Source organism: Taudactylus pleione, unplaced genomic scaffold (assembly GCF_031769625.1).
Source record: "Taudactylus pleione unplaced genomic scaffold, aTauple2 ptg000817l, whole genome shotgun sequence".
NCBI lineage: Eukaryota > Metazoa > Chordata > Amphibia > Anura > Myobatrachidae > Taudactylus > Taudactylus pleione.
Genome location: NW_028285219.1, coordinates 1,006,255 through 1,033,706, shown reverse-complemented (window position 1 = coordinate 1,033,706; position 27,452 = coordinate 1,006,255). Strand labels below are relative to the sequence as shown.

At 43.3% G+C, this 27,452-nt stretch overlaps 1 long non-coding RNA gene across 3 annotated transcripts in view; it reads left to right on the top strand.

The window, feature by feature from the left end:
• LOC148474709 (uncharacterized) overlaps positions 1-14,249 on the top strand; it is an 88,890-nt gene extending 74,641 nt beyond the window's left edge. For 2 of the 3 annotated variants that reach the window (XR_015872853.1, XR_015872855.1), the window contains exon 3: positions 12,537-13,806. This is a non-coding gene — a long non-coding RNA (uncharacterized LOC148474709). Of the gene's footprint in view, positions 1-12,536; positions 13,807-13,911 lie in introns of those variants that run through there. The other variant, XR_015872854.1, reaches the window with a different exon arrangement.
• The last annotated feature ends 13,203 nt before the right edge of the window (positions 14,250-27,452 follow it).

The following is a 27,452-nucleotide window of genomic DNA, read 5'->3' as shown; positions in this document are numbered from 1 at the left end:
ATTATAAAATCTCAACTTGTAATTGTAATAAAATGTAATTGTGTATAAATTCAGTTTATTTGATGGTAGGAGCTTCTCCACACTGTGAGTCCTAGATGTTTGACCTCTTGCCAAGGTTAGAACCCTGTCGATGTAAAGGGCAGAAAAAGCTGGTACAATTGTGCTCCTGAAATGACGTAACTAAGGGATTAAAAGAGAAAAAGGTGGAACATTTAAGTACATCAAGTTGACAAACTATTGAAACATAGGTATCTAATACATTACATCATTAACTGCTCTAAACCCAAAATTCATAAGGCAGAGAAAATGCACAGATTTACACATTTGTGCGTGCGCAACTGGTTTCCATGGGAGGACATGCAGCCCTAAGACTAGCTTTACATTGTGAAGGGTGAGTGACAGCAGAATATGGCAACAGTGGCAGAGACACATGCTTATATGTATTGTGCAGGTCTTTGGAAGAGTTGGAATATAAATTGGCTCTCACTGGTCTAAAGTCTGTGTATTACTGAATTAAATAGTATTCCTGAAATAACTGAGGGGGTATGTGAGGAAATGACACTGAAGATATAGGGAGGATTGGTAAATTTGAGAGCTTTGTAGGTGAGAGAGAGGTGTTTGATTCTGCTTTAATTCTGAGTGGTATAGGGAGCCAGTGGCATGACTGGCAGAGAGGTAGATCCATGAGAGAAAAAAATGAGGTTGGCAGCAGAATTGAGAATAGAGTGGAGAATGGTAAAACCGATTCAGGAAGGTCAGATAGGAGCAGAATGCAGTAATCCAGGTGAGAGATGATGAGAGATTTAATAGCATCCGCAGTGAGGAAGGGCCTGATTTTGGAAGTATTGCGGAGGTTGAAATAACAGGATTACGAAATGCACTGTATGTAGGAGGAGAAAGAAAGGGCATAGTCAAGGATAACACCTAGGTATGGGTCTTGGTGAACAGAGTAGAGTGAGACGTCTTGGCTTAGGGAAAGTCGAGGAGTTCAGTTTTATAAATTTTTAGTTTCATGATGCGTGTCATCCAGGCTGAGATGCCTGACAGATGGGACATGACACGGTAGAGGACAGAGGGAGAGAGATCTGGGCAATAGAGGACATTTTGGGCATAAAGTTGGTAGCAAGGTCCAAAGGAACTGATAATCTCACCAAGGTCAGATGTGCAGAGGAGTGAAAAGAGAAGGGAACCAAAGACAGAACCTTGAGGGAGCCCCGACAGGAATGAGAAGCGAAGAAAAGATGGGTGTAAATACTGAGAAGGGGCGGTTGGACAAGTAGGGGGCAAAAATGGAGATTCTCAAAGCTCAATAGAGTAAAGGCTTTGGAGGAAAATTAGATGGCCAACAGTGCTGCTGTGAGGAGTATAAGAAAATAGAGCTGGCCTTTCTGAAGATGGCGAATGCCACTGCACTTAAGCTCCGAAAATATATTTTCAGAGCTTGATGAATTCTGTCCCCATACAAGTGTATGGGGACAGCGGGCCATTTCCCCAGAGGAAAGTAAGTAAGAGATATCTGTGATATCTCTTGTTTTACCTTCTTGATGAATGGCCCAAACACTTAATTTTTACAAAAGCAGGTGAAAATTGTTATTTTCGTCTGCAATTGTATAAATTAAGTAATGATGAATAGGCCCTATAGTGTTCCACGTTTCTTTAATAGGTAAGAGCATTACAGGGGGTAGTGATCATTATAGGGGCAAGATGGAGTATGTCCCAAGGAAAATAGGGCCTGATTCTGACGTCGATGGTGGGGTACTGCGCGCGCCATGTGCATGTGCAAGCCCCGGAGCGAGAGAGAAATTCTCTCGCTCCGAGACTCACTATAAAAGGGGCGGCTGTCGATGTTGATGGACAGCTCGCCCCGTTTTGTAGGCGGGGAGTGGCAGTGGCTACACAAACTGATGCGTTCCCCAAGGAACACCTTCCGTTAGTGGGAGGCACCACTGACCTCACCAGTGATGGCAGTGGAGAGCTTCCTGCTCTGTTAGAGCAGGAAGCTCTCTGGGGCTTGCGATGGACGAGACCCTACCACAAGGGTCTCGTCGCAAGCCCCGATGGTCGCGACCATCACCTGGCTGCTCGCAAAAGCTGTGGGTGGTCACCCACAGCTTAGTAAACAGCCAGGAGGCCGCAACAATAATAATAATGAAAAAAAAGCCCTGACTCAGAGCGAGTGCTCTTAAAGAGCGTCCGGCTCTGAATCTGGCCCATAGTTCATAGACATGCGCCTCCTCTCACAGTATAGTGGAGGTATGAGGCATAATAAGAAATTAAAAGTATTATAGTGGATTGGTGCAGTATTTGGCAAGGAGACCTTTACCTAGATATCATATTTTAAAATAATTTTTTTTTTATTGGTGCTAATTTAACAAAATTGTGAATATATGCATGTAAAAAAGTTTTTGGTGTATTCAAAAGAGAGGACCTGACATACTCTTAGGACTTGTAGTTCCACAAACACACAGCGTGAACTATTATTCCTAGAGCACCCGGATTATTTATTATCAGGTGCAATCTAATGAGATGGGGATAGAGAGGGTACAGATCACACCATTCAACCTGCAGCTAATTTAATCAGCCACTAAGAATTTTTAGTACATCAATATGTGTAACTTTAAGGGATCTATTAAAGTGTCTGAATATTACAAGCCATTAAAAGTTATTTGTCTATAGTTTATATTTATATTTTCACACATACTTAATTATCACATATTTCCATTTGTCACAACATCTTCTGACTGTTGTATTACATGTCTCTTTTATTGCTATCCACTTAGCTTCAAGTTCCTCCATATATCTCTAACTACAACAGCTGTGTATAAATAGGATACCTAATTTCCGTCCAGTGGGCTTTGGACCCTGAGGTGGGTGAGGCATCCTGCTAATATATGGTGGTATAGATGTTCCGGATCCCTGTGTACAATTCAGGAGCATGGATTTTCCTACGGAATTTAGATAAAAATAAGTAGCAAAAATGTAAAATTAATACTATTGACAACCATCTGTTTTGATCAGAAAACTATTTCAGGAGACTAGTAGTCTGAAAATAAGGTGCTTATTGGAAGATCAGAACTGGCATATTTTGAAGAAGGAATATTTGAAGCCATGTTTTTTTATTTAATCCTGATCATTTCAAAATGTAACTTCTGAGATTCAGAAAATTAGGAAACAAAACTAGTAAAAAGTGTCCATTCAAGACATATGGGTAGAACTGGTTATAACAGGTGTAAAGGGTTCTATAGATGTGGCATGTGCATAGGGCAGTGGTTCTCAAACTCGGTCCTCAGGACCCCACACAGTGCATGTTTTGCAGGTCTCCTCATAGAAACACAAGTGAAATAATTAGCTTCATGTGTGGATCTTTTAAAACATGTCAGTGAGTAATGAATACACCTGTGCACCTGCTAGGTGAACTGCAAAATATGACCTGTGTGGGGTACTGAGGACCGAGTTTGAGAACCTGTGGCATAGAGTATAGGAATATCAGCAACTATAAGACCACTAAATATGATACTTTAGTGAACTGAAAATTGAAGAATTTATCACCTGCAATACCTCTAAATGCTATTGAATGCAGTTGCGGCAAATTCTATATTGGTGAACAAGTAGACCCCTAAAAGTTAGGATTGGGGAACACCTTTGAAATATTAGAAAGGGTCTTGAGTCCCACTTGCTGTCATTACACTTCAAAAGAGACCACAACTGCTCTGTCTCTGATGTCAAATGTTTTATGGGATTAGACTTGTAAATGCTACAGAGAGAATGAAAGATGTCACAAAACTTTTAGCAAAAACTGAAATGAAATGTATATACAATTATAGAACCTAAAGTCCAATAGTCTTGAATCAAGATTTTAAATCAAAGTGTATTTTTGTAGTGTATACCTTGATCTTCATTAGTTTTTATAATCTCCACAATATTTTTAAAGCTTATAGGGGTCAATCCTATTAGGTGCGAATTGCGAGTAGCGAGGTTGTTTCTTGAAACTCGCAAACTTCGTAGCGAAGCGCGCTCCCGAGCATTCTCCAATCTAAATATGCCTATTCGCACTACTGGCAGCGGAGGGGTGCAAATTGACTGGCAAATGAGATTTGAGAGAAATGCATGAAAATGTGGGGAGACCGTCCTGGACCGCCCAAAATGGATAATTTCATTAGCAAGACCATATAGAAGGCTGTTTGTGGGCATTAGGAAGGTACTGTAGGTTTTTAAATGGTGTCAAATGGCTGATTTGTGGGGGTTTTTTTAAATGCAAGAAAATTATAAAAAAAACAAGTTTTTTCGTTTGATCTCAAACGAATCAAATGAAAAATGCAAAAAAGGGGTTGAGTACAGTGTCCCATCATTTTAACCTTAAAATAAAGATTTTCCTTTCCATCTCATTCTTAGGGAGGTGCGAGTAGAAAGTTGCGAATTCAGTCTGTCTGATTCAGTGCGAGTTGCTAATTGGATTGTAAAATGAAGTCGCTATGCAAATTTGAAGTGAAAATAGCAACTCGCAATTTGCAACCTAATAGGATTAGAATGTGTTATTTATATTGGAATACTTTTTACATGTTTACATATAGTGTTTATATTTACACTAACGAGTTTTTTATATAATTTTTTATTATACTTTATTTGTTGTTTTCTTTTTTGGATTTAATATATATCCCACTCAGTATATGTGATGTATTATATTATCATATGATGGAATTGTCGAAACTGTTGCTGCGAAAGCATTTTTATGTTTTTAGAATATTATTTGGTCAAGTATATACCTCCTATGAAGTAAATTGAACTTTGGAGAGGATTTATTTATGTCTCCATAACAAAAACAAGGATCAGCGGGATACTGAAAGTCTCATATAAGTCCATGGGTAATGTCTGCTTCACCGGACGTTTGATATGGGACTTGGAACTGATGCTGTACATGACCATAACAACGAACCACATCTAACATCTGGTGACATCATCCCACCAAGGAAGAGAAGAACCGGACATGTCACAAGGATCACTAGAGTAATGGAGATACATGCCGCATCACTTTCGGTTTGGAAACCAAAATGTTGGGAGCTGGCGCACAATGTTTTGTATGAACGCTGAACTTGATACATCTATTGCGGGTTATGTTGCATGCAGGGTGAGGGACAGTATAGGTTAGGACCCACACTTGGTTCAGGTCCATTAACCATTTGATTCATGGAGTAGGGAAGTGGTTCCCAAACTTTTTCGAATCATGGCACACTACAGTATCAGCATTTTTTCCATGGCACCCCTGGGCCAGAAGTTTCTTATTGAGAAATTCAGCATAAATTACATAAAGTAAATTGTGCTAATACAGTATGTCACCCTTAGGTTCAGTTATGTGGTGGTTGAAAGTGCTGCGCTTTTTGTCCACATTTTTTGATTGGCAGCCATTAGCACTGGGTTTCAAACTGACTAAAAATCATTTTTTCTACTTCAGGGTCCATAGGGTATCCACAGGATACCTTGGGGTATAGGTGATGACGTCAGGCATCGGGCACCATAGAGTTAAGTTTTCAGCCTCCCAGGATGCACCCGAGCCAAGGCATCTCAGTTTCGTGTGGTGCCCGGCCGGAGTCGGATGCACCTGCTAGAGGGGGGCTTAGAAGAGCCCCTGAAGTTTTCTTCATTGCAGCTGTGGCTGCACATCTGGAAGTACAGCATGGACAGTCAGTACTGACGTCCATGCTGTCTTCCCTACACCCCCGCCGGTACCAGAACGCCGATACCGATCCGGGGATGCTGGTAAGCATCTGGGGTCACAGCGGTGACCCCAGATGTTTTGGACCATGGCCGGATCTAAGGGGGACAAAGGTAAGCAGCAGGGGTCCCGCGGTGGGACCCTGCTGAACATGGTCCAAAAGTCCCCAGGCAGGGGGCTCCCTGGGGACTGGCTGCAGCGTGGAGCCAGGTATTAACCTGCGCTTTCACTACCCCCCTGGGACAGCGGACCGCGGTAGCGCTGCGGCGTCCCAGGGGTTAAATGCATGCCAGGGGAGCGCGCCTTCCCTGTCTCACAGCCGGCGCCTCCCCCGCTGCACACAGCCCTCTCTGCACATGCCGACTGGCCCTGTGGCAGCGCTCCTCCCCCAGGCCAGCCTCCTCTATGCTCCTCAGTGGCCATCTTCAGAACGCATGGTGAACGCTGCTGGAAGCCTAAGATCAGAGGCATCGTGGTCTGGGTCCCCCCGCATACCTCTCCTCCGCTTGGTCAGGTCTGTGTATGCAGCGCTGTGTTCTACCAGACTCTGTGTCTGTGTAGTTGAGTATCAGCGCTGATAGTGCAGGATTTATTTTTCTGTGCATTGTATGTGACTGTGCTAGCACTGCTGCCTGTACTTTTGATTTCTTACTGTCAGCCTTATCACTGTCCCTGTTCTTTCTGCTAAAGCCCTTGCGGTGCGGTGCTGCAGGGTGGTCTCTCGCTATACTAACGAGTATTGTGAGAGGGGTCACATACTTTCCACCATCATGTCTGATAGTAACTTTCCTCTCCAACTTCAGTGTACTATGTGTAAAGTACCTATAGCGTAGGGGGAGGGTAGTGCGGAGGGGCTATGCCGGCAGTGTTTTTTATTGGCGCGGCCAATTACGGTCACAGCACCGGTACAGGAGCCGCCCTGGGCTTGTTTCGCTAAGGCGCTTACAACCTTGGTGGGCCAGTTAGCTCCGCAACCCGCGTTCTCACAGATGGGATTGTCCAAGAAATCAGTGGTGTCATCACCCATGCAGGGTTTCCTGAGGCAATTGATGGTACCCCACAGTCTCCCTATTTCCTCTCCCCTGGTCTCTCAGGAGCCTGCGTGGGTTAATTCCCTGACTAGTTCTGTACAGCACTTGTCGGATGTGTTACAAGGGAAGTCTGTGTTGCGGCCACATAAGCGGCCGGTGGCATCTCTGTCTGCTCCTTATGAGGATGACGAAGTGACGTCTGATGATGGGGAGATTCTGGATCTTTCCGACCAGGAACCTCTCCGTACTAAGGAGGCGGACGCTAGGTTCAAGGTGTATATTCCTGGACTTATTCGGGCAGTCCGCACAGCTTTGGTGATTGAGGACGAAGATCCTCCGGTGTCCAAATCTAAACATGCCTTTTTTAAGAATGTTAAGGGTGACGCCACAGTGTTTCCTCTTTCGGGTCGGTTGGTGGACTATTTAGAGGAGGCGTGGAAACAGCCTGGCAAACGATACCAGCCAGAGGCGTTTGGCAGTGGCTTATCCGTTCGCGGATAATTATTTTTCTAAGTGGGAATCCCCTGCACAGGTGGATTCTCATGTGACACGCCTAGTCCGTAATGTCACATTACCTGTGCCATCCATGTCTTCTCTTAAGGATGCTACGGACCGCAAGGTGGAGATCTGCCTAAAGTCCGTTTATTCCCTTGCGGGGGGGGGCAGCTAGGCCGGCTATGGCCATTTGCTGGATTGCCAGAGCTATGGAGCGCTGGGCTGACACTTTGGTGGCGTCCTTCAATTCCGACTGTTCGGCTGAACAGACGGAGTTGATCGTCAATCTCCGGGATTCGGCCACTTATATCAATGAAGCGGCCTTGGATATCAGTACCCTGGCGTCTCGCATTTCTTCGGCAGCTGTAGCTGCTCGTCGCACCTTATGGTTGCGATCTTGGAAGGCGGACGCTGATTCCAAAAAGGGCTTGGAAGCGTTGCCTTTTAACGGAGAAGTTCTATTTGGTCCGGACCTGGCCAAAATTGTAGCCACACTGGCGGCAGCCAAATCGGCATGTCTCCCGTCTGCTGCAGTTCCTTCAGGTTCAGGTACGTCGTCCTTTCTGCCTTATAGGGCCCAGGGTAGGCCTAAAGCACAATCCTTTCCCCGACAGGCTGGCCCCACAAAATCGGCCAAACCCCAGAAGCAGGCCTGGAGTACCAGGCGTCCGGCCCCTAAGCCACATGACAAGCCTGCGACCTGACAGTCCGGGCCTCCCTTTGGGGGATCCCAAAGTAGGAGGCCGCCTGCTGCAGTTCGCCCAGTGTTGGTCAGTCACCACGACAGACACTTGGGTTCTCGAGGTGGTTTCTCACGGGTACGCCCTCTCCTTCCGGCACAGACCCCCGTCTCGATTCTTCACCACGGGTCTGCCATCAGACCGGAACAAAGCCTTGGAACTGCGGAAGGTTTTGCACACTATGCTCCAGGCTGGAGTTATAGTGCCTGTTCCATTCTCCCAGGTGGGCCAGGGTTTCTATTCCAATCTCTTTTTGCTGCAGAAACCCAATGGGTCATATCGTCCAATACTCAACCTCAAAGCTCTCAACAAGTCTTTGCGGGTGCCGAAGTTTCGGATGGAGACCCTGCGGTCCATCATTCTGGCGCTGGAACCTGGGGACTACATGGTGTTGTTGGACATACAGGACGCTTACCTGCATGTCCCTATTCTTTTACGCCATCAACAGTTCCTCAGGTTTGCAATCCGCAGCGTCCACTTTCAGTTCCGGGCGTTGCCTTTTGACCTGGCGACAGCACCACGTGTTGTCACCAAGGTGATGGCGGTCATGGCGGCTTCCCTGCGGCCGCAGGGAGTCCGCATGTTACCGTACTTGGACGACCTTCTCTTGGTGGCAGGATCTCCAGAGCTCCTTCTACGCCACTTGGACCTGACCATTGCGGTACTGCAACGGCACGGCTGGTTAATAAACTGGCAGAAGTCCATACTGATCCCGTCTCAGCGGATCATTCGGCGATGAGGTTACTGGGCTCCATGGTGTTGGTATTCGGTATCGTGGAATATGCCCAGTTTCACTCCAGACCTCTGCAGCACCTGATCCTGTCCAAATGGAATGGGCTGCCTCAGTCTCTAAAATCCCAGACGATGGTGCTCACTCCGGAGGTTCGCCTGTCGCCAGTTTGAACCTGGGGACTACATGATGTTGTTGGACATACAGGATGCTTCCTTCGGGCGGCGGATTCTCCTTTCAGCACAGGAGCGTTCCCACCCTTGAAGGATACTGCTTTGGGACATCCCAAGGTATCCTGTGGATACCTTATGGACCCTGAAGTAGAAAATATGAGATATGGTAAGAACTTACCCTTGTTATCTCTATTTCTACGAAGTCCATAGGGTTCCACAGGACTCCCGCCCTGTCGCACCTGTGCTGCAGATGGGCTTTGCTCTGGTCACTGGTTTTTCCGTCTCCCTCTGGTGAGAATGTGATTCTTGTGTGTGTCCAGATCTTTTTTCTCTCTCTTCCTTCTCCTCCTCCAGCCTATGGCTTGGTACGTAACTGAGATGCCTTGGCTCGGGGGCGGGGTATAGGAGGGGGACCCTAGTGCATCCTGGGAGGCTGAAAACTTAACTCTATGGTGCCCGATGCCTGACGTCATCACCTATACCCCAAGGTATCCTGTGGAACCCTATGGACTTTGTAGAAATAGAGATAACAAGGGTAATTTCTTACCATATCTCATATTATTTGTTACTGGACCACCAACCTGAAGCACCCCTGTAACTGCCCTGAGGCACCCCAGGGTGCAGTGGCACCCAGTTTGAGAACCACTGGAGTAGGATTTAAATTGTAGGTTTGGTGGACTGCCCCATACCTTGAGAAATATTTGTATTCTTACCGAAATCCATGGTGGGGGCAGTCTGACCAGGAGAGAAAGGAAACAGATAAAGGAGGAGGAGTACTAATCAGGCCTTGTTTTTTTTTAACATCTTGAAGACTCTTTAATCCTTGGGTATGATATCTCTTTATTATTTAATCTATGTCTGCTTTTTTTCTTGTTGGAATAAATATACTTTTTATGGATTGTTTTCCTGTGGCACATTTCTTATATGGTGTCATAATCTCCAGTGATTAAGAGTGCTGATCCATTGCTTGTAAAGAGAAAACTCCTCTAACAGACGGGATAAAGAACCTTTGATATGTGCACATTATTTCAACAAGTTGTAAGTGTTCCCCGACAACACACAAATGGTGAATATGAATAAATGAACAATCTATTTTGATATGCACAGTTGTTTACATTTCTTGTGGGTGCTATGGTGAGGGGGCATCTATATTAACCGTTAATTACAGTTTTTAAGGAAAAATACTCGTTATATTTATGTCTTAACTGTATTACATAAGATTTTTTTGTATATTCTCTTTATTTTATATGTGTCAATCCTTCGAGACTGAAGATGCACAAACCTTCAAGAAAACACAAGGGAAGTGTAGTTAGTGTATTTATTATTTAGCGCCAGTGAATTCAGTTGATTATTTATCTGTATTATCTCTTGTGTTAGGGACTATAGGTATGGCCCCCTTCTTTTTGTATTCATAGGCTGCTTATTGATTACCAGGATTATACATTTTGCATTACTTGGGAGATGGAACAGACCCTAGGCTAGCAGGAGAGGAGGATGACAAGTACCAGAACTGCCAGGAATGCAGTATCTATGGGAGTGGGATGGAGCGGGGGCGGGATAGTGCGGGTGGGATGACAGTGAGGAGCGGGCGGCAGAGCAGGACAGCATAAAAGTGGGGGTCAGAGCAGGGGACAGAGAGGGTACAGGGCAGAGCAGATCGCACCACTCAACCTGCAGCTAATTTAATCAGTCCATAAGAATTTTTAGTACATCAATATGTGTAACTGATCTATCAAAGTGTCTGAATATTACAGGATATTAAGTTATTTGACTAGTTTATACTTGAAATTGGCTCAATGTTGATCTTTCACAGACACATAATTATCACATTTCCATTTGTCACAACATCTAATGACCGTGATATTACATGTCTTTTATTGCTATTCACTTAGCTTCAAGTTCCTCACATCTGTGTATAAATAGGATACCTGATTTCCGTCCAGTGGGCTTTGGACCCTGAGGTGGGTGAGGCATCCTGCTAACATATGGTGGCATAGATTTTCCGGATCCTTGAGTACAATTCAGGAGCATGGATTTTTCTATGGAATTTAGATAAAAATAATTAGCAAAAAATGAAAAATTAATACTATTGAAAACCATCAGTTTGATCAGAAAAAAATATTCTAGGAGACTAGTAGGGGTATATTTACTATAGTGTGGGTTTTTAAAAGTGGAGTTGTTTCCCATGGCAACCAATCAGACTCTAGCTATTATCTTCTAGCAGTTGCTAGATTAATGATAAGTAGAATATGATTGGTTGCTGTGGGACCAACTTCACTTCTAAAAACCTGCACTTTAGTAAGCTTATTGGAAGATCAGAACTAGATATTTTGATGAATTAATATTTAAGCCATGCTTTCTTCTTTATTCCTGTTCATCTCAAAATGTAACTTCTGAGATTTCAAATAATCATTTCTTTACCTACAGAAAAACAATATCAAACGTGTCACACATATCACCTATTGTCTCTGTATCTGTAGCCTAATCTGTCAGTTGTGGATGGTGTAACAATCTCCCCCCATCTATCCTGGGAACACATTCCTTTTCTAGGATTAACAAAACTACAATTCACACTGAGGCCTATTTTGTATGTATCTCTCTGAGATTTAATTATTTACAAATTAATATATTTCTATCAGTTGCATTCTGTGCTTCATAATGTCTCATGGGCTTGGTGCGAGGAATTTGAGATCAAACTTTAATTTGTTTTCACTGTAAATTTTATCCTCGTAATACATGTGTTTAAAAATGCACCGCTATAAATTTAAAAACGAAAAAAAAAAATCCTTAAATCTTAAATATGTTTTCACTCTAATTCAAACTAAACTTTATGAATGATATTGTGTTTGGTTGATAATGCCTACTGTGTAAGGAAGGACACTATGGCAAGTTAGGTGTGTGTGTATGAGTATAAGATTGTTACAGACTTTCCTTAATAAACTTTTGATAATTGCATTCAATTAGTCTTTATCAGCATTTAATTTTGGGGGGTTAGGGATGCGCTGCTACCATAATGACTCCTGGTAATTGTTTAGCAATACAGAATCCAGAGATAAGATGAGAATTTCATGTAGGACAGATATCTTCTAGGTAAAGATATTCTTTGTTTATGGTCTTATGACCCATCAGTTTCATAACCTTATGTCTCCTCTGTATCTCCTCATCCCAACCATACCACACCTCCTGTAGCTCTCCCTCCAGGTTCCCCTCTCCTACACTCTCCCCTCCTTATGAACTCTCAATTTTTGATAAGTAAATACTAAATGGTTCCTTACCACCCTTGGTGTAAATTGGTGGAAAAAGGCAATCCTTGTCCTGGCAGATTTTCCCATCCATACCTCGGATGTCCACCTTTCCTTGCTGGTGCTGGTTAGAGGTAAAATAAAGAAAAGTAGAAAGGGGGAATGTGGGAAGGAGAGAGAATTGAGTAGGATAAGACAGGTTATGGGGGAATATGTAGCTGTAGTTTATGTGCAGTAGATAAGAGATGCCATAAAAGCAGTATAATAAAGGACATATAGTGAGTGAGAGAAACATGGTAAAGGGACAGGAATAAACTGTATAGCAATCAAAATGTAACCTGTTTTTACATGTAGTTGCCAGTAACATGCCTGTATCCTCATTATTATACTCATGTTTCCTTTCTCTTACCTTTAGGTCAACCATCATACTGTCTTCTCCCTGAGGGGCACAGGGGCTGATACTCGGCAGCCTTATGTAAAGACTGTAATCTATGTCTTCTTCGTGTCTGCGGAATGTTTCTCTAATAAATAAAAAGACAGAGGATCAAACCAGTCCCATCACTTCTCACAGTCAGCCTCCTCATAGCTCCACCTCGCACGTGGTGGAAGTTTTCTTACTTAGCTACGCCATGCTCCCAAACCTGCTTTACAATGGCCCTGATCGGCTTTGGCCATACTTACAATTTGCTGCATGTAAGTGATAATATTGGATTTTTGACTGTTTAATTTACTTTAAATAAACCAGTAAAAAGTGGGCAACACTGCTGTCCATGACATAATGTCACAATTTGTGGCATTACATTACAGGGGGTGTAGCCATGGCTATGTAATTTGTTAATTCTATATTACTGTATATCTGCCTCTATGTTATAATGGAACTCAAAACCTGATGCCCCTAATGATATGGACTGGAACTTCCAACTGTGAATGAAGTTACTGTGAAATTTATTAATTTGTAAAGAAAAGTTGTGTTCAGTGAACTTCTCCAGTGTAAGTTTATGGCTTCCTCTACTCTCTTCATTCTCTCATGTACTTCTTCACAGTCCCATATATGTCTTTATCTTTCACTATTATGTTGTCTATTTTTTATTATCTCTTTCCCTGTTTTTTACTTCAATTTTCCAATGCACTACATAGCTCTACTCTGGCATGGTAATACATACATGGCCAGATGCACTAATGCTAAAATGCACTCAAAACTCTGAAAACTGCCATTTTCATAGGTTTGATGGCATTTTCCATATGTACAAAGCATCGGAAAGCAATACTTTCTGGATCTTGTACCTGAATGGCAATGCCATCTTTAGATAAAGCTGCCTAATTGAAGCCTATGGGGCAACGGTCGCACATCGAAGTATTCCCAGGTCATAAACCCGGAGAGTTTGAAAGAGAGTTCTTTGTGATTTGAATCGCAATTGTACATGCATACCAGTGTTATTAACGCCAGTATGCATGAGATCAGTGTCGGGGTGTATTGCATCCTAAATGCGATGCTTGATACATCCCGCCCATAGACTGTGCTCCCGCTCTCCTCTCTCACCTAAAGTCATGTGGCTGTAGCTTCCTACTGATGATGTTCTCCACCTGGTCACCAGTTGCTGGCCTCTGTTTCACTGCGTAGTGCAGTTCTTTCTGCAACTGTTCCTGCTAAAAGCAGCAGTATGTGAGTAATACACAGCATTAGATGACAGTACAAATAAAAAGTAGCTAAATACAGTTAGAGGTGTAAAATGGATCAGCTATGGCTGAGAAAGAGGTCGCTGTCTCACCGGTTTTATCTCCGTTTTCAGGTCATGAATCCATCTATCCATGGATTTTGCCTTCCGCAGTTCAGGAAGATTATTTATATCATCAGCTGGAAGAGAGGAAAGTTTTACATAACATCATTATTTGAGTAGCAGAATCAGGATATGCATACTGGTCCTCGGGTACATTGTATCATGGAAAGTTATTTGTCAGATTAAAAAAAGGATTTTTTTCTGTACTCACTGCAAAATCAATTTATTTAAGTCCATCTGGGGGATTCTGGATAATTGGGGAGGCTGTGGAGTAGGCGCTAAATAGTTAACTATCTGAGCTGAACCATCCCCCCTACCCCCCCTCTTAAACCCTCTCTCTTCCTCCAGCTAATCAGTTATTTTTCAAATAAAGTGAAAGGAGAACACAACATAGTGAAAATAAATGGTGTAACTGAAAAAAAGAGCCAGAGGCACAATCAAGTTAACAAATAACAATATATCCCCCAGATGAACTTAGAGGAATTTATTTTGCTGTAAGTACAGAAAAATCCTCTTTCATTTCAGTTGGGGGATCCTGTGACTCTGGGACAGCCCAACTTCCAGACTGCCCCGCTTCGGTCAACTTAAATCAACAATGCCCTGACAACATATAGGAAATGGAGAGGGCTATCGGAATCAGAAGGATGAAAAGCCGGTGACACAATCTCCTGATTCAGATGGAAATGAAAAACCACCTTAGGCTGAAAAGATGGCCTAGTACCCAGCACTGCACGGGCAGAGTAAAAAATTAGAAGAGGAGAACTAGCTGATAATGCTGCCAACTCTGAGACTCACCAAGCAGAGGAGATGACTAAAAGAGGCTCGAGAGCCACCAAGATTACATTTATGTCCCAAGGGGGAACAGGTGGGACCTATGACGGCTGTACATGCAGCACCCCTTGCTAGAATGCTTTTAAGTCACAATCTGACGAGGATGCACCTGGAGACTGTGCTGATTAATTTGATATGTGACACAACTTACAATAATCGAGCTGCTGTATAACTAAACTGTAACTACAGGCTAGAAACTAGCCTTACTCAGCACTCCCTACTGTCGAGCCCCCAGGGTTACTGGCTCCTGACATCGCAGCCTGGTAAACAGGCCTGGCGAAGGGGGGCCCAGGGGTACAACTGTACCGGGCTCTGAGTTCCTAGGGTGCCCTGTAGTTTACCGCTGCCTGCACTGCTGCTGCTGTAATCAACAGGGTGCAGGCATGTATGAAGCCCCTGCTGATCACTGCAGCAGCAAGTCCAGTGGCGGGGTGAAGGCAGGGTGTCATCTGCAGAAATTACCTGCCGCCGAATGCTGCACATACATTATATTAGCAGCGCCAGCCCGGTCTGAGTCACTTACTGCTGGCTGCTGTAGGGGCTTGGTGAGGCTCAGCACTGTGGTGGGGGGGCTGCTGCCTGATGACTCCTCGGATTTCTCAGCCAGTAATCCGAGAAGTCTGATGTAAGTGGAACTGTCTCCTCAGATCACTGGCTGAGAGATAGAAGCAGTCATTAGGCAGCCCCGCCCACACCACAGTGCTCTGCCTCTCCAGTCCCGACCAGCAGCAGCAGACGGAGAAAGACACAGCAGAAGTTGCCCAGGAAACTCAAGCAGGAAAGTGCAACCTGGGAGGAGGGGGAAACAAAATTTGTGATGTGGATGGGACAGCACAGTGTGAGAGGGGGGATGGGATAGCATAGCGTGAGAGGGGGGATGGGGATAGCACAGTGGATGACTGGAGAGCACACAGTGTGGGATGGGGGATGGGAGTGCACAGTGGGGGATGGGAGAGCGCACAAGGTGGCATGGTGGTCACAATGGGGAATAGAAGACCACATTGTGGGATGAGGTGTGTGTGTGTATATATATATATATAATTATGCAAAGGAGCAAATGCCAGCCCCATGCTGCTTAGGTTAAGTGCTTTGAGAATCAAGTAGCCGGCGGAGTTAAGCCAGCACCAAGAGACCATAAGGGATCCAGCGCATGACAAGCTGAGGAAAAGACACCCAAGCAAAGATGCTGCGGCAGGCATACATAGAGTAAGGTAAGTGTGGGGCATGGAGTGACACTGTGAGGGCATGGGGGGAAACTATGGGGGCTCAGAGGTTCCCCAGAAAAACCACATATAGGTAAGGCAGACTCTCAAGTGACTGGCCTGTTTCTGCCAGGGAGCCTGGATTGGGGGTCCCCTAAAAGAATGGGTGTATCGGGCCCTATGATTTCAGTTGCCGGCCCTGCTGGTAAACTGAGATTAAAAGGATAAGGGCTAAGCCCCACCCAATCTCAGGAAGTGCTGGGAAAATGGCATCTGCCATTGCTAGATGGTGTCTGGGATATCCAATGTAAGACCAGGAGCACAGCCGCCCGCCACCCTGTACCTAGAACCAGAGGTATTTTTACCTTTTCCGGTTCCAGGCGAATTGCCCACCACCACTCCGGATGCCCAGCACTGCCTGTTGTAGGCTGTGGAGGCTGCTGTGTGACTGCAGCCACCAAGATGTGGTGCGGCTTGAAAAACGAATACAGGCTCTCATGCCTCTGTTAGGCAGCCACTGTATATGGGGTCCCAGAGTGCCTGCGGGTGCCTGGTGACCCTCTGCCAGTAGCGGGCTGTGTAGTGGCCAGCTGCTGGGGCTATTACTGATGCCTGCTCCATTATCCATGATCAAATATGGAGATTCAGGCTATCCTTAAAAACAAAACTAGAAACTAAAAAATAAACATACTCCTGGCTCCAATATATCATGCCTCTCACTGCAGGCACTGATTAGCTGGAGGGTGGGGGGGAGTTGGGGTGTTGAGCTCTGAGTTATCTAGTGCTCAGCCTTCCCACTTAACGCAGGGTCAAAGTACCCCCCATTTGAGACAAAAGAGGAAAGGCTGGGGCAATTAGACATGTTTAAGTATATAATGGGAATATGTGGGTGGGGGTCAAAGGAAAGGTCATGGTGGGTTACACCTGTTTTCAACTTTTCCACAGTTAGTCATGTATGACATGAACAGGTATATTTTTCATATTACAAATTCAGCCATATATAGAGTAATAATAAGGGTAGGGAATGGCTACATAGGCTCCTTTTCCCCACAGAGTGAGTCTGCAGATGCACTGGGGAATATGTTGAAGAATAATTTATCCCTCTCCAAGTTCCCCTCTCCTATACCTTCCGCTCATTATGAACTCTCCCTTTATGATGAGTAAATATATTATAGATTGTTTCTTACCTTTCTTGGTGTGAAAAGAGGGAATATATAACTCCTGTCTGCTCTCATAGATTGTCTCATGAGAACACTGGATGTCCACCTGTCCCTGCTGGTGCTGGTTAGAAGTAAAATAAAGAAAAGTAATAATCATAGACTGAGAAAATAAGGGCAGGAGAGAGAAGTGAGTAGGGTAAGACAGGTTATGGGGATAAATAGCTGTAGCTGTAGTTTATGCGCAGTAGATAAGAGATGCCATAAAGACAGTATAAGAAAGGACATATAGGGGCCCATTTATCAACAATCACATTTGAAGTGCGATCTGGGCATGTTATTAGCGCCCATGATTGCACTGCAAGATGTGATCTTAGCGCTGGCATGTATCGAATAGCGCACAGGGGCTCTGTAAGGAGCCCGTTGCTGCGAGGTGCTTTGAGTGAAGAGACCGTCTCTTCACTCCTATGTTGGGGTCCTACGCATGTGTGTTTTACAGACCACGCATGCCCAGCACCCATTGCTGTGGAGAGTTCCTCTGGAACCCTCTCGTAGTTTGTTTGCGATGTGTAGCTTACAGGCTACAGAAGCACAACGCCATCTTTAGATGGCATTAGCTGTGGGGATATCTGCTGCGGTCCCTCCATAATACATTGCAGGGATACTTAATATTTGCAGATATCCCCCGAAAACTGATGTTTTCCGGAGAAAATGCCGCAAATAGTTAATGACAAATGGGACCCACAGTGAGTGACAGAAACATGACAAAGGGACAGCAATAAGCTGTATAGTGATTAAAATGTAACCGTTTCTTTTTACATGTGTTGCAGTTGACAGTAACATGGCTATATCCTCATTATTACACTCATGTTTCCTCTATTACCTTCAGGTCATCCACCACACTGTCTTCCCCTTGTGGGGCACAGGGGGTGATGCTCGGCAGGGTGATATATCGGTAAGGGATGTCCTGCATGCCTCTGTCACCCCAGCTCTGGGAGGTTGAGATGTCTCCAGATACTGATTGCTCAGGAATTATTTCACAAAAAAAATTAAAAGACGCCGAGCATGAAACCAGTCCCATCACTTCACACAGTCGTCGTCCTCATAGCTCCTCACACATGTGAAGCTTTCATATTGTTGTATCTAATTTAGTTACAGATGTGTCCTCCTACATCTAACCTCAATATGCCACACAGCACGATTTGCCTGGCGTAGGTGAGCCGCCAGGACCTGTGCTACTGTGCTAGCGTCAGATATTTTTTTTTTTTTTTACAAACCTGCATCTAAGTCGCAATGCGATGCGACTATGACCCACCAGCAGACTTTAAATCCATATTAAATGTCACTCTGTAACCGACCCCACCCGGGCTAAACCGCAGCAAAGCACACACTTGCTGGAACACTTGACTCTGCGGTTTGGCTTTGATGGGGGTCGGTCACGGAGTGACATTTAATATGGATTTAAAGTTGTGTACTGCACTGGTCTAGAACGACCTGAGAGAGGACTGAAGTCGACAGACAACTTGAAAGAATTCTCTTAAGTATATTCTATTGAATTCTGCTGTGGATATAAGTGCGTTGTCATACCTTTTTGGACATTTGAACAGCGAAAATGTTTTTCTACTGAGTGTGATGAACATTAATTAAGTTCCTTTTTGCATTGTTGAAAATTGGAGTAGCGTCCTCTTTATTTTGTATATATATAATATAATAAATGTATTTACGTTTTGCCAGGATTTCATAGTCCTGCAAGACGAGCAGCCAACCACAGGGAGACTTACTGCTGATTGGGAGGGGGAGGGCGCAGGGGTAGGGGGGCTTCTGCAGTGCAGTCAGTCCAAGCTTTTGGGAGACACTGACCCTACTATCAGCCGGCCAGGTGGGTTTTGCCCTGCTGCTGGAAGATTAGTTTCCTGCAGGCACTGGCAGACTCCTCTGATGTGGTCTCATCAGATGTGACCAGGTCAGGGAAAGCCCAGCTTGGTGTGGTCATCTCTCATTCAACCACACCAGGCAAGTGGTCAATGTGTATGTGACTGAGTATTTTATGTAGAATGCATAATTTCCAGATGCTGCAACATGAGAGGGAACAGCTGCTATTGATACACCTCATAAGTAATGTATATATGGCTGCTTCCCCTCTACACAGGACCTAAGGAGCATTAGCACTTCACACTACAATGTCCAGTCTCCTATTTCTAGTTTCAAATTTTAACCTGGAAAATTTGGAAATCAGTCCAAATCACCTGTTTGGCATTTTACTGTATCTATATTTATTACTTGTTACCTGCTGCTTCTCAGCAACCGATAGAATGACAGGACATCAGTTTCTTATTGCAGGACCTCCATATGACAGGCTGGGGGTTAGGTAAATGCTATGTAGTATGATGTCCAGCTACTAATTACTTCTATTTTCTATCAGTATTATTGTATACCAAGTGTAAATTGAGGTCATTAATACATAAATAAAATTAACCAATAGGGGATTAACTTACTCACCAGCCTATTTATCTATGAAAATTAGTTACCTACTAAAACAGCTGTTTTTGTGGGGTACCTGCTATTAAGTATCCCCGGGAAGTATGAAGGGGTGACCACAGCATATATAAAAGGTACCTGCTGCGATCCTCCATTTTTGACCACATTTTCTATGGGTGCAGCTTTATTGCAGAATTTACCAAGCTCCAGGTGGCGATAACCATTGTAGCCTGTGGGCTGCATAATGTACTATTTACCGGGAAAAGGATCTGTAGGATCCCCCCAGCAATGGCCACCCATGTGCAGTAGCGCCGGGGTCCTGAAGAAGAAGTGAAGTGATTGCTATTGTAATCACTTCATTTCTTACACATTGCTGGGACGGGCTCCCTGAGCCTCTATCCCTGCATGTGTTGTTTGCTACATCGGAGTGAGCCCTAATTCCTTATTGTTGTGATACGTGGTGATAACAATTTATAATTATTGGGTCTAAAACTGAATACTATTATATGTCCCTAAATAAATAACTAATTTCTCATAGTGTTAGACAAAGGAAGAGACAGCGAAACTGTTTTCTGACAGCTGATTTGTGGTGAAGGGACAGCTCTGCAATGCTTATCTGCCTAGCCTATTCCCACTTCTCGCACTTGCCCTTATCCACCACAGAGACCAGACAGCACTGGAAGGATAAAAGCAGAGCTGTCAGGGTGATGGTAGGAGCTCTATAGTATTTACTATATCTATATGTATTTGCGCTAGCGTGGATTAGCTTTTAAATATCCAATTCCTGTATTCTATCTGCTTCCGTGTTGGATACTGGTAGCCAAATCCTGATGCACCTAATGCTATGGGCTGGACCTTCCCAGTAGCTGCGATTGATGTTATTGTGACATTTAAAAATGTGTGAAGCAATTTTGTGCTTAGTGCCCCCCCCCCAATGTAAATGTTTGGCATCCCCTACTCTCATCATTCTCTCACATGATCTCAGTCTTACGTCTGCCTTTATCTGTCACTATTATATTGTCTAATTTTCATTATCTCTTACCCTGTTTCTTATTCCACTTTTCCAATTCACTACATAGCACCACTCTGTCTCTGGCATGGTAACACAGAGACTTTGGGGCTGCTCAACTTAGACTCAGCTCCTCTGTGCTCCCGGGTCTCCTCTCTTACCTGAAATGACCCAGCTGCAGCTTCCTATCACTGATGTTATCCACCTGGTCATCACTTGCCAACATCTGGTTCAATGCTGAGCCCAGTTCTATCTGTGACTGTTCTTTCTGAAAGAAGCAGCATGTGACCCATAGAATTATATGAAAGTCAGTGATAGCTCAGATAGTGGAGATGGTGGGGAAGGGATTGGTAAATCAGAATAGACTATGTAAGTAAGAGTAGCTAATTACTGTGAGAGTTACAGGTATAGAAAGGATCAGATGAGGCTGAGAAAGAGGCCACTGTCTCACTGGTTTTACCTCTTTTTCAGTTTATGAATGAGTCTGAACACAGAGTTCCACTCCTCATCTAGGTTTGGAAGGTTCTTGGTGTTGTCAGCTGGAAGGAGAGGTAAGTTTTACCAAACATCATTATTTGGGTAGCATGCCCAAGGAATACATACTGTACATTGTGCTACATGGTAACATGGAAAGTTCTTTGCCGTGGGTAAAAAGGCTTGGGCAATTAGGGAGATCATATAGATGTATGTAAGTGCTTGGGGGGGTATCAAAGGAGGGGTAATGCTGGGTTACCCCTGTTTGCAACTTTTCTACAGTTGATCGAGTATGATATAAGTAGGTAGCTTTCATATCAGAAATTCAGCCATATATACAGTAATAGTAAGGGTAGGGAAATTACTACATAGGCTCCTTCCTCCCACAGATGCAGTGGTGAAAATGTTGAAGAAGAATTTCTTCCCCCTCCAGGTTCCCATCTCCTACACCTTCCCCTCCTTATCTCTCCCTTTATGATGAGTAAATAATAGGTTGTTTCTTACCATCCTCGGTGTGAATGGAGGGAATATATGAATCCTCTGTGCTCTCATAGGTTTTCTCATCCATATCTCGCATGTCCACCTGTCCCAGCTGGTGCTGGTTAGAAGTAAAATAAAGAAAAGTAAAAAGGATAGAATGGGGGAATGTGAGCAGGAGAGAGAAGTGAGTAGGAGAAGACAGGTTATGGGGGGATAAATAACTGTAGTTTATGTGCGGTAGATAAGAGATGCCATAAAAGCAGTATAAGTAAGTACATATAGTGAGTGAGAAATATAGTAAAGGGACAGGAATAAACTGTATAGCGATCAAAATGTAACCTGTTTTTACATGTAGTTGCCAGTAACATGCCTGTATCCTCATTATTACACTCATGTTTCCTTTCTCTTACCACACTGTCTTTTCCCTGAGGGGCACAGGGGCTGATACTCTGCAGCCTGATGTAATCCTGGTAAGGGATGTCCTCTGTGTGGCCGCCACCCCAGCTCTGGGAGCATGACATGTCTCCAGACACCGGTGACTCAGGTATTGTTTCTCTAATAAATAAAGACACATAGGATAAAACCAGTCCCATCATTTCTCACAGTCGTCCTCCTCATAGCTCCACCTCGCACATACTGGAAGCTTTCATACTGCTGTATCTTACTTAGCTATACCTAGAGGTGAGCAAGTGTACGACTCCAAACTAAATATACTGTACACAATGGGGCTCATGTAGAGTTGAGTGTAGGTTGTGTAAGCATACATTTCTTCCATAGAATTGTGTAATATGCAGAGCTACAGGCATCTTAAGATGAATGTGACTGTGCATTTTATGTAGAATGCATAATTTCCGCATTCTACAACATGGGAGGAAGCCGCTGCAATTGATACACCTCCTAAGTGGTATATATATGGTTGCTTCTCCTCTACACAGGATCTAAGGAGAATTAGCATTTCATCATTACAGTACGTCCTGTCTCCTATTTCTGGTATCAAATTAGAACCTGGAAAATCGTGAAATCAGTTTTACAGTTAAGAAGTTCCCGAATCACCCGGTTGGCATATTACTGTGTCTGTATTATTACTTATTACCTGCTGCTTCTCAGCTTCCCATACAGTGACAGGACATCAGTTTCATATTGCAGGACCTCCATATAACAGGCTGGGGGTTAGGCAAATGCTGTGTAGTATGATGTCCAGTTAGTTGTTACTATTATTTTCTATCAATATTATTCTATACTAAGTGTAATTTGAGTGCATTAATAAATAAATTAACCAATAGGTAACTCTCACTTAGGGCCTGCGTCAAAGCAACACTGCGCACACGCTGCGATTGACTAGTGATGGCGGTTGCAGAGAGGTTTTATTTGCAAAGTGAGTGACAGTAGTCGTGTATGAGGGAGGTATCGGGAGGAGGTTTGAAAAACGCAGTTGTGTCGGGATCTTCTGGGCATGCTGTAGTGAGCCTCTGCATATTCATTTACAGCTGCAAAGGCCTCAGCATCTTAGGTAAGATGCTCATTCTGAGACAGCATGGGATTGCTAAGAGGATTGGTGTGTATCTGATGTTATCACTATTGTATGTAAGTAGCGGATGTGAGACACAAGAGGTGTGCAGCGGCTGAATCATTAGCTTATTTTCACAAGTCATGGTGATAGGAGGAGCTCCTGCATATTTATTATATGTGTTTTTCTCTAACGTGGATTGACTTAAAGTTTAAATATTAAATTTCTGTATTACATCTGCCTTCTATATGTGCTGGATACTGGAAGCCAAATCCTGATGGTATGGGTTGGACCTTCCCAGTATCTGCGAGTGATGTTACTGTGACATGTAGAAATGTGTGAAGCAATGTTGCGCTTAGTGACCTCCCCAATGTATGTCTATAGCTTTCCCTACTCTCATTATTCTCTCACATACTCCCAGCCCCATTTTTGTCTCTATCTTTCAGTATTATGCTGTCTAATGTTAATTATGTTTTTTTGTTTCTTATTTCACTTCTCCAATTCACCACATAGTTGCACTCTCTCTCTGGCATAGTATAGTAATACATACAGGTCAGTTTAATTATGAGCGATGCTGCATTTAGGTGTGTGCATATGACGCCCTTCTGGCAACCTCAAAATTGCAGAGTAATTGGGGTATAATCGGGGTTATTTGGTGAGTTGTTACTGGTGTTTCCATGCTGTTACAATGGTACATCACAGGCATCGTCCACAATTGAATCAACCCCATAAAGACTGTTCTCCCGGTCTCCTCTCTCACCTGATGTGACTCTGCTGTTGGTTACTTTCATTTATATTCTCCACCTGGCCATAACTTTCTGACCTCTGGGTCACTGATACATCCATTTCTTCCTGTATCTGTTCCTGCTGAAAGGAGCAGTATATGAGTAATACACAGAACTGTATGAAAGTCAGTGGTAGCTGACAGAGGAAATTGGAGGAAGTAGTGACTGGTAAGTTAGAAGAGACTATGTAAAAGAAGAATAGCTGTGAGAGTTAGGGGTGTAGAATGGATCAGCTGAGGCTGAGAAAGAGGCCACTATCTCACCGGTGTTAGGAAATCTCCCAGTTCCTGGATCAGGTTGTCAAGGTCTCTGAGCACCGAGTTCAACTTCTGCTGGTCACGGAACTCATTGGTGTCATCAGCTGGAAGGAGAGATAAGTAAGTTTTTTATAACATCATTATTCTTGTAGCATGCTCAGGGTATGCATGCTGATCCCTATGCTACATTGTCACATGGACAAATATTTGTGAGGGTAAAATGGGAAGGGTGATCAGGCAGTTTTTGTGTGTGGGGGTGGGAGGATGGGGGGGTGTTATGCTGAGTTGCATCAGTGCCAAAAATACTACCCAAAGTCTGGTTTTACAGTTGGTAAGTTTTTAATGAGCAATACAAAATAGTGGTTGCTCATATCAACTTCATGTTTTTTTACAGGTGTTTGTAAAGGGAGGGATGTACTTTGTACTACAGAAAACAGAAAATAGTTTCCCTCCAGCACACTGCAAAAAAATTATGTTTTTAAATGAGTAGACACCCCTCATACTAAAAATCCTCTACGTAAATTATAATTTAGCTTTTCTCCCCAAGTACAAAAAGGAAGTACATAAAGTATTCACAATCTGAAGCCCTAAATTAATCAAACTGATGGATTAAGATGATAAACTTTAGTGATATCTTAGTAAATTTACAACACGTGTAATAATTACGGTGCATAAAGAAAGTGGGCAACAAAAATTGCATCCAAGTCAGTGACCTGGTAGTGACTTCTAAATAATTTCTTGAAATATAGCTATTCAGCCAATGAAGAAAAGGCAAGATAGGTCACCATACAGTATAACAAGATGTAGTTTTACACATGTGTAATTCAGCTGGGATTTTCATCATCCGTAGCAATCACACAATATGGTCACGGCTTTCATGATGGCTAATGAACAATTTCAATAGCTTTGTTACATATAAACCCAACTTTCATTTACAATGTTTGTATAAGTGCATTAAACAAGCATTACCTGTACTTCCCTGCAGTCCGAGTCCTGTGTCTGCATCATTTTTATCACTTTCCCAGTTAGTTTGGGAATCCTGCTAAGAGAAGGAGATGAGACTACTTATATCAAACAATTTTGAATGCAGACTATGGGCCATATTCAATTTGATGGCGAAAAGTCCGAGGTCGGACTTTTCGCCATCATCGCAGGTTTTTCAGGAATAAAGTATCGGGCGCTTGCCCACTTTACCCCCGTATTCAATTAGGATTTGGCGAAAACGGGACCTAGCGGAAAGGTAAGTGTCGAAAAATCCAGGGAATTTTTGGGAAATGTTCCTGGCACCCCCTAAAGATGTCCAGTCATGGGGGATCACTATGGGTACCCTCGTTTTTGCCTGCTGAAGATAGTCGGGGTTTTTAAATAGCCGCGGCAGGTGCTTAAATGCGCCTGTGAAGAAGGGGTGAAGAATAGCACTTAGCTTATTTTTTGGCAAAAATAAAAACTACTTCCATCAAATTTGGGGTACATAAAAATGGGTGCATTTTGAAAATTCTTAAAAAATGCACCTGCCGCTACTACCCACATTCTTGAAAACACCTGTCGCATACATGGGGACCCCCCCCCTGAATCAATTTCGCTAGTTTAAAACTTTGTTCCCCTTTTTTTCCCCAAAAACATTAAAGTACATTTTTTTTGGGTGTCCTGAGGATTGTTTTTAATTTTTTTTTACACAGATTACTTTTAAGGGACTTTAAAAATGCTGCAGGTTTTTTTTTTTTTATTTATTCTGCACCCCTAAACCCAAATCTGCTTTTTTTTTTGCCATGTATTACATGGTGAAAACTTATCCCCGTTTTTTAACAAAGATTTTTCGCACCGGCAAAAAGTCTTTGAAATTGAATACGGGGATAATTGAAACAGGCGAAAATTACGTCATCCCGTTTTCGCCTCAAATTGAATGTTATTATTATCATTTATTTATATGGCGCCACAAATGTTCCGCAGCGCCTTACAAAGTACATAAACAAGTTGTAGACAAGCGATTTACAGAGCAATACACTACAGGACATGGATAATATACATTGCTACATTAGCGACCATAACACCCAGATAAGCAACAGAGCATAAGCAACCAAGTGTTAGGTGCCCTAGTGGTAAGTAAGAAGTAGATGAAACTAAAGTAGGGAGAAGCACAAGAGGGTAGAGGGCCCTGCTCGTAAGAGCTTACATTCTATGGCCCTATGCATCATATATAGTCAGTCAGGGTACAAAAGAAACATTAGGTCAATTTGGTTATTTTGCATTGTGAAAACAGACTAGAGATAGCACACCAAGGGGCCTATTCATCATCACTTAATGCACATTTTCACCTGCAATTGTAACAATTAAGAATTCGGGCCATTCATCACGAAGGTTAATCAGATGTAATAGGGTGAGCGTTCTCTAGCACTTTTTAAACTATGCCAATGTAATAGAGTCTGAGAACATGCAAACTCGCATGTTTTTCAGACTCAAATATCTCTCACGATTTAACTCTCATTCAGATGTTTTCCCATTTTTAAGATACAACTCGACTAATGTAATAGTGTGAGCGTCTACTGCTAAACTCACATTTTCGAAACTCTCCCCCTATTACATTTGGTCAGTGGTGTATATTTATATCAATATTGCTAGAAAAGATTGGAATTATTTTTATCCTTGGTATGTCTCTTCTCTTCAATACCTATTACAATTATACATGAGCTATAGGTTTAAGCTCCACTGTTGCCACTTTCACTACTAAAGTCGAAATAACCTTATTTTATAGATTTAATTTATCACAAATTGGTGGATTATTTCTTCAAACCCCCATATCTTATAATAAAATAATTATATGTATAAACTGGTATTGTTATCCCTCATCGCAACCCGGGCCTCCTTCCCGTAGGTAAGGAGCAGGTTGTGATCCCGGAGCAGGAGCATTCGCCATCTTCCTGCAGTCAAGCTCCAAATATATTATATTTTCGGAGCTTGATGAATTCTGTCCCCATACTAGTGTATGGGGACAGCGGGCCATTCCGCAAGAGGAAGGTAAGTAGGAGCTATCTGTGATATCTCCTGCTTTACCCTCTTGATAAATGGCCCGATAACTTAATTTTTAGAATTGCAGGTGAAAATGTGCATTTTCACCTGCTTTTGTAAAACTTAAGTGATGATGAATAGGCCCCACGATTAGTGTCTCTGGTTGTCAGCAGCAGGATTCCAGAGACTGTAATCTAATGATATAATAATCTTCGGTGCACATAAGGAGTCTTTAGCGCATGTAATTAGTGGCTGACCACTCCCCATAAGCATGGGCCCCGACCACTGCATTTCCCTTGTGGGCCCTTTATGTTCCAGTCCAACACTGCCATACGTTTAATGTCAAGTGAACAGTTAAAAAGAAAAT